Genomic DNA, 8,881 nt, shown 5'->3' on the forward strand with positions numbered 1-8,881 from the left:
ATGGCCTAATACAATCCCTTCTTTTACCATGAAGTGACACTTTTCCCAATTCAAAACTAAATTGGTATCTTCACACCTAACAAGCATCAAATCAAGGTTAGAAAGACAATTATTAAAGGAAGAACCAAAAACAGAAAAATCATCCATGAATACTTCCATAAACCTCTCCACCATATCGTGGAATATCGTCTTCATGCATCGTTGAAAGGTGGTAGACGCATTCCATAACCCAAAAGGCATGTGTCGATATGCAAATGTTCCACTTGAACAAGTGAACGTGGTCTTCTCTTGATCATTTGGGTCAATTTGGGATTTGGAAGTATCCTAAAAATCCATCTAAAAACAATAATAGCAATGACCAGATAATCTCTCAAGCATTTGATCAATAAAAGGTAGAGGGAAGTGGTCTTTGCAAGTGGTATCATTTATCTTTCGATAATCGATGCACACTCGCCAAACAGTTACTGTTCGTGTAGGTATAAGCTCTTTCTTCTCATTCGCCACGACTGTCATCCCTCCTTTCTTTAGTACTACTTAAATAGGACTAACCCATGAACTATCAGAAATTGAATAAATGATCCCAGCATCATAGAGATTGACTACCTCCTTTTTTTTTACCACTTCTTGCATATTTGGGTTTAATCGCCTTTGATGTTGCACTACTGGCTTTGCTCCTTCTTCAAGATTGATTTTATGAGAACAATAAGAAGAACTTATTCGTTTTATATCGGTGATTTTCCATGTGATGGCATTCTTCCTTTTCTTCAAAACTTTAACAAATTCTTCTTTTCGGTTTAGGTAAGATCAGATGCAATAATAACAGGTTTTTATTCACCTTCTTCCAGGAATGCGTATTCCAAGTGTTACGGCAATGTTTTCAACTCCATTTTTGTGCCTTGTACACTCAACACATCGAGTTCTAGGAAGATTCTCATCGATTTTAGGCCAAAAGTCCCATCTGATCGCGATTTTTCATCATAACTCGTCGAGTTATTGCTTGAAACTCGTCGAGTTTGCTATTCAGTGCTTCTGATTAGTTCTTCGTATTCGGATTCTTCAAGTAATATTTCTAGCTCCTTCAGGTCTCTCTCAGCATCAAAGTCATCCTCTGGAGTGAATATATGTTTACTTGATTCATTTTCTTGCCACTCTTCCAATAATTCTTCTAAGATATCCACTGAAAAATTCGTGTCATCACTAAACTTTGAATGTTTCATGGCTTTATCAACTCCAAAGGTAGCCGAGTCTTCTCCCACGCCAAGGGTAAGCTTGGATTCTCGTATGCTAACTATGGCACTAACGGTGTTTAAAAATGGTCTTCCAAGAATTATTGGCACTTGATGATCCTCCTCCATATCTAGTACAATGAACTCCACCGGGAAGACAAACTTATCGACTTTTACCAACAAATCTTCACATATGCCTCTCGGGAATATCACCGTCTTGTTTGCTAAGTGGATCGCCATTCAGATTGATCTTAGCTCTGGAAGGTTTAGTTTCTTAAAGAAAGAATAAGGAATGAGGTTTACATTTTCCCCCGAGTATGCTAATGCGTAGCTAGTGGCTAAATTTCCAAATTAGCAAGGTATTGTCAAGCTACTGGGGTCACCCATCTTCTTTGGGAATTTGTTCAACATTGCAGCTGAACAATTCTCATTTAAAGCCACTTTGGATGCTTCCTCCATCTTCCTTCTATTCGTGAGAAGTTCCTTTAAGAACTTGGCATATTTGGGCATTTGTGCAATTGCTTCGATGAAAGGAATATTTATTTGTAAGGCCTTTATGTCCTCCAAGAACTTTTGGTAGTCTTTGCTCTGCTTCTCTTGTCGAGCTCGCCCTGGAAAAGGAAACAGTGGCTGGTATGGCTTGGCTGTCATCTGATTTTTCTCATCGGGTAAGGAACTCGTCGAGTTTTTTTTCAGGAACTCGATGAATTTTCTCCACTTTATGTGATTCTGGATTTTCTTGGTCTTTTTCTTGTACCACCTTAGGATCTTCATTTGGGATTGGAGCCAGGGGTGTGACTATCTTGCCACTTCTGGTTGTCACTATGTTAATATGTGCTCCCTTAGGATTTTTCTCGGTATCGCTAGGAAGTCCGCCTGATGTTCTTTCGTTGAATTGCTTGGCAAGTTGTCCAAGTTGTTTTTCAATATTTAGTATTGAATCTTGTTGATTTCGGAGTAAAGATTGTTGATCCATCATCATTACTTGGTGCTCCTTCATCATCTTTTGCTGATCTCTAATGGTCGCATCGGCATCGTCATGCCTTTTTTCGGAAGCACTAGCAAATCGGAATAACATAGCTTCAAGATCCGTCTTTTTCTCTTGTACTGGTTCCTCTTTTTGATAAAACTTGCGCGCCTTTTTCCTATATTTCTCCTCCTTTTCCTTCTTGTACTCATCGTATGGAAGCCACTCCTTCTTGGGTTTTCTCCAATCATCATCCAATCTATCGCCACTAGAACAACAAACTTGTGCCTTTTGGTTGTCGTTCTCATCAAGATCACAATCTTTAGTAAGATGGGGTCCGCTACAATTGTCACAACCTACCCGAATGGCATGGATGGATTAATCCATTTTTGTCATCCTACGATCCATACATTCCAGCTTTGCCATCATTGCAGCCATATCATCAAAAACTGAGTTCACCATGCGTCTAGTCGTGTCGTTCCTTGGGTTGTAATACTCCCTTGAATATTTGGAGAGCTCTTCAACTAAAGTTTTAATAACAGCTGGTGGTTTCTTCGTGAGAGGTCATTGGGAATCAAGTAATTGCCTGGTTGTGACGTTTACACCATCATAAAAGATGGAAACCTCTTGTTGCACGTTCAAGTCGTTTTAAGGATAATTTCTTATCAAACCCTTGTATCTCTCCCACGCCTCATAAAGTGATTCTCCTGGTATCTGCTCGAAATTGGCAATAGCTTTCTTCAGTTTTGCTACCTTGGAAGGTGGAAAAAACTGATCAATGAACTTTTCACGCATCTTTTGCCATATTGTAATGGACCCTGGAGGTAAAGATTTCAACCATTCCTTTGCGGCTCCTTTGAATGTGACTGGTAGCATCCGAAGTAAAAGAGTATCACGAGGGACGTTTGGCATGTGGAAGTAGTTGACAACGTCCATGACTTCTTGAATATGCTTATAAGCATCTTCGTGATCCTTCCCATAGAACAGAATGTCTTTTAGTTGGGCGAGTATGTGACCTTTCAGCTCAAAGTTGGCATTAGTTGGGATCGCGGGTTGAACAAGTCCCGACCCGGTACCATCTCTTATGTGCTTCTTATAGTCCCACATTTGTATATTGGCGATGTTGGCCATGTTGTCTTCTCGGTCGGAATTGCTTTCTTAACCAAACGTGGGTATGTCGGATTCATAACCTTCTACCTTATCGTCGTGGATTTTGTTGAGTTATTAGGTTCTTCGATTGCTTTGCTCCTTTTTTGCAAATAATCGACTCTGGATCTTCAACGGGTGGTATTAATGCGGAACTAGAACCTTGGGTCATAAAAACCTGAAACAAAATAGAAAACACGTGTAAAACGAACAAAAACAAAGAAGTGGCGAGTCTGAAAACGCGATGAACTCGTCAATTTCAGTAATAAACTTGACGAGTTTAACAAAAACCTGAAAACTAATTCGAAAATAAAAACTGAAAACAGGTAACGTTATGCAAGAAAAATCTCACACAAAGGATCGATAACAATAGAAAATAAAATAACTATTAGAATCGTTCCCCAGCAACTTTGCCAAAAACTTGATGTGTGTAAAACGCCCTAGTTTTAATCCTATTACTTTAAACACAAATTAAACACACAAAAAGCAGTGTACCTATCGATTAATAATATAGTTCAAGCAAGTAGGGTATCGAACACAGGGAATGGTAAAAACTAAATTAAATACTAATATTATCTACTTAAAACAATTAATAAAATTGGGGGTTTTCTCTAGTTTTGCAAGACTAGAAACTTAAGCACTCAATTAACTTTCAAAGAAAGACAATTAACAACTAAGAAGAAAAAGAAATGACAACTAGATTCAATGATAAAAGAGACTTCTGTTCAGATTTGATTCACTTATTCCTATGGTTGATTTCGTGGAAAGTGTAATCGATAAATATGTCAATGGTTAACGATTGCTAATGTGATTCGGTTCATGTTCATTATTATCAATCCTTTAGTAGACAAGTTAATTCAAATAGTGATCAAGTGATTAAACTAACAAATTTCCTAGTCTTTAGTTCATATCGAGTAAGATTTGTAATATTAGCTAATCGAGTTTTTTCAATTCAATCAACTCATATGTGGTTGTTCATCACACATGCTCACACATTGATTTACATATTTTCTAGTTAACCCTAGTTTCATATTCATTATTCCTAGGCATATAATCTTGTATTCACAAAACTATATGAATCAAGTAATCAAGAATATGTTAATACAACTTAATAACTCACTTATTAACAGAAAATATTTATCATCAATACATGAGGATCTTTAACAAGCTAAACAAGATAAATAACCAAATTAATATTAATCTAACGACTCAATCAAACCATGTTCATAAGATTATCTCATCCAAACAAAAGTAAAAAGCTTTTAGCTCATATCTATAGCAAGTAATAACCTAAAATCAAAATCTGATGATTCAAACATGGTTCAAAAAAAATATTAAGAAAAGAAGAATGATTATTTGCCTTTGATTCGCTTCTAAATTGTCTCTTATGTTGCAATATCGAAAAATGAAGCTTCAAAAACCCTTCTGGTTTTCAATAACCGCAGCTAGCCTCTAGAAAAAGTTAGGGTTTCCGGCATACATGCTATCAATTTATAGTTGCCAAAAATCAACCTAACTCATCGAGCTTTTTAGAAAAACTCGACGAGTTTTTCCCATAATCCGCATATGCAACGTGTACGGCAAGGCATCCTTGAATCAAGAATATTCTGACCAACTTGTCGAGTTGAGGTTCAACTCGTCGATTTTATTCATATTTCAGCCTTCTTTCGATCTCCAAGCTTCCAATCACTTATCCTCGTTCTTTTTCACCCGAGCACGTCTTTTATTGCTGCAATTGAAATATTCAGCTAATTAAGTACCTTTTGTCCATAAAATGATATAAAAAACATAAAGTATTAAGATAATGCAAGAATTTTATAACTAAATATGCCCATATCAAGTTTGTAGCCCAGTTTAAGGTAAAAGTTGCTTCAGCTACTACAGTTCATCCATGGATGATTAAGCTTGTGAGTGTGTCAGGGTGTGAGGTCCTGAATGATATGATTTCTAGAGCCCGACAGTGGGAGACTGATCTGGATCACTTAGGAATGGGATCCAGGTTCTGGCACCGGCTCGGGAGCAGGACCAGGGCTAATCGATGCGTAATCGCGGGAGTTCATCTCATCGTAGATTACTCACATACGTTTGGAATGGACCTCGGTGGTCTTTTGTTCATCCAAGGAAGGGATTTTGGGGGCTCTCAAAAGTCGTTTAGGGGCCTCTAGGGCTAGAACTGTTGTGGGGCAGTTAGGGGCTCATCTAGAGCCCAAATTCTGTGGATCCCTAGATTCCTTTACGAAGAAGGATCCTACAATTAGTTCCTATCATTGGGATCAAAAGGGAGTGTTGCACCATGTCCTTAGGATGGTCGAGGTAACTTAGGAGCAGGTGGTCAGGATTTCTTCAGATTTTGCGGGTATGTTATCTTTTGCCACTTGAAGTGGATACTGGGAATTTTTATCACTTTAGAATTTTGATTGAGTTTGAATAAGTTAGACCTCAGGTCAGTTCTCTGCTATTTTCTGAGTTATCAAGGATTTTCATATGCCATTCTGCATGTTGAGGAGTCTTTGATGAATCTTCAAATGGATGTGTCTTGCGGAGTGGGTCATGCATGTACGTTCTGGGTCTTTGTTAGAATCTATTCAGGAGTATTGCCTATAGGATCTTTGGTCATGAATTAACGGGATAGTTCTCCAGTAACGTCAGGGTTCAATGGTTATGTCATATGTTCGAGTATGATCGACATCTACCTGTGGAAGAACTTTGGAGTTCAAGGAACTACCGTGCTAGGAAATGAATGATAGCATGAAGATGGTGGTGTCAGTTGCAAAAGTTGTTTGATCATTGGATGTCTCAAGGGAAATGTACCTTCGCGTGGACTGAAGTTGGCTAGAGTTCAATGATTCCTTAAGGATAGAAATTAGTGTAGAGGTTCGTCAGTACATCGAAAGAATTATGGTTCTTAGTCATCGGCATAAGAAATCAAGGAATTAGTATGGTATCATGGGAGGTGATTTGGATTCTCGTACTGGTTAAGGTCTCAAGTGTATTATTCCGGATTCCAAGAGTTGGTTAATCGTTGAGATTGACTAGTGATGGAGCACTAGTTGGTAAGCGGTAGTTGTCATCAGGTCGATCGTTGTAAGGTAAGAAGGATTGGGAATCCTTCAATTCTAGTGTGCTTTGGGAATTTAGTCGATTCAAAGTGGGGATACTCATTCAGGTATTCAGGAGCAGGAGCAGTTATGAAACTAGGAGGAGTTTCTTATCCTCGTCAAGGAGGAGGGCGGGCCAAGTGGCTGTTTGGTTTGAGGGTTGTTTGAGTTAGGAGTTCGGTAAAACTCCCCAGCATGTGAATCGCGTCTTCTTGGTGCTTAATAGTAGAATTTGGGGGAAACATGCTAGGGTTTTAGTCAAGAATTGAGTTTGGTTTGGATTATCAGTCGAGTGTGTGCTCAATGCTGAGTGTATTTGAATTGATAGATTGGGGGTAAGGCATAGGGTTGCAATTGTTGTAAGGTGAAAGTGTTGTAAGACTACGGGGGAGCAGTAGTATTCACTAGTAGTTAGTTGGAGGTGAAAGTGTAGTAACACTATGGGGAAGGGGGAGTTGTAGCATTCATTAGTAGTCAGTTGGGGTGAAAGTGTTATAAGACTATGGGGGAGCCGTAGCATCCACTAGTATTCAGATAGTTTCGGTAGTGTTGTAAGACTGCGGGGTAGTCATAGCATTTTGTAACGACCGAAAAATCCAACCAATTTAAATTTTTCAAAACAATCCGATTTCATTAAATTATTACAAAAAGGTTTTCAATACAAATCATTTAGAGTATTCCCAGAATCACATTACTACAAAATCACGAGGAGCGGTACGATCACGCCTTTGCCTTGCCACGGTCTCCTGAAGAACCTGAAAAACATTAAACCACAACTGTAAGCCTGAAAGCTTAGTGAGATACCCCCAAAATACCAACCACATATATGCCCTTCCGGGCTACGACCTTCCGGTCCAAAACATATTGCCTTCGGGCCCATAACATATTGCCTTCCGGCCCATAGCATAAAAAGCATACATAACATAACAGAACATAGAACAGCCATGCATATTGCGTCTACTGTGTGACTGGTCCGCCGTATCGGGCCTTCAGTCCACCGGGTCCACCCTCCAAGTCTAGTCATGTCCTTCGAGTCTACAGTGTGGTTGGTCCGCTCGCACCGGGCCTTCAATCCACCTGGTCCACTCTCTGAGTCTACAGTATGACTGGTCCGCCTGCATCGGGCCTTCAGTCGGCCTGGTCCACTCTCCGAGCCTCGGTACATCTGGTCTGCCCTCGTAGGGCCTACAGCCTATCCGGACCGCTCGCTGGGCCTTCGGAACAACCGGTCCGCCCTGGGTATCTTGGCCTACAGCACAAAGCAGGACCCGCCTCAACCCATCTCCAGTCCAAACAACCATGTGCACATAACATACAATTATATAACAGTCATAGTCAACAAAACAATCAAGAAGATCACATAACATATCATTTCCCTAACCAGGTTACCGACCTAACCGGTCACTAGCATAGCATCACTCTACATATCGGGAATCCGACCTTAACCAGGTCTCTAGCATATACCATCCTAGCTACCAAGAAGCAGACATATCAAGCAATAACATAACAACAGTATCCAAATCTCAATCCAATAAAGGGCCGGCCTTGGTGCCTTAGACCCTGTCGATATAGTGAGGATAACTCACCTCACGAATGCCGATACTCTGAACGGAAGAAGCAGACTTTCGAACCACCAACTCACCGCAAATCCCGAACTAACCAACATAACAAGCATAAGCATTAGGTCAAACATACTTCCACTTATCGGGCCAAGACCAAAGTCCAAATCTCACACAAAGTCCAACATTGGCCCAACTTACCAAATTGGGCCCACCTCACCAAATGGTCCTAGACCCAATGTCCATACTATTAATTGGGCCCAAAATACTCTATTCATAATTTTCAGACTTGGCCCAAACACCAACCCACAAATGGCCCAGATTCAAAAGACCAAATGAAAGTCCACAGGAGGAGTACGTTGGGCGTACCCTCCTTGGTACGCTGGGCGTACCGCAATGCAACGCAATGAAAACGGGGCAATGGACCACTACGCGGGGCGTACACATAGGTTACGCAGGGCGTAACTGCAATGTTCAATAATTCCTTTTAACATCTTAATGGCTTAAGCTCTTAAGCCCAAACATCATATCCATAGGCCAAATATGATTAGAAATCATAAAGTCTTAGACTTTATCACTTGGGACGTCCTTAAGCTCTTAATCCAAGGTCTTAATCCATTAAGACCTATATATCTCATACATGGAACAACTACAGCCCTTGGGACCTTATTTTTATCACTCAAGACCTCTCCAAAGGTCTGAAAGGACAGATAATCTTGACCAAATCGAACTATGCAACAAGGTGAGGACTTTTGGGACAATAAAGGTAACAAAGCTTCAAAATACATAGATCTATGTAATATGAAGGTCAAGCAAGAAGCTTTATACCTCAAACAAGCTCTAAAGAGTGGTATTTCTTCATATCTACAAGCCCCACACATTCTT

At 40.0% G+C, this 8,881-nt stretch overlaps 1 non-coding gene across 1 annotated transcript; it reads left to right on the top strand.

The window, feature by feature from the left end:
- Positions 1–2,833: 2,833 nt before the first annotated feature.
- Positions 2,834–2,940, top strand: LOC145013607 (small nucleolar RNA R71). Its single transcript, XR_013665155.1, has one exon. It is a non-coding gene; the product is annotated as a small nucleolar RNA R71 (small nucleolar RNA).
- Positions 2,941–8,881: the final 5,941 nt, after the last annotated feature.

Source organism: Lactuca saligna, chromosome 8 (genome assembly GCF_052625555.1).
Source record: "Lactuca saligna cultivar CGN05327 chromosome 8, ASM5262555v1, whole genome shotgun sequence".
Taxonomy (NCBI): Eukaryota; Viridiplantae; Streptophyta; class Magnoliopsida; order Asterales; family Asteraceae; genus Lactuca; species Lactuca saligna.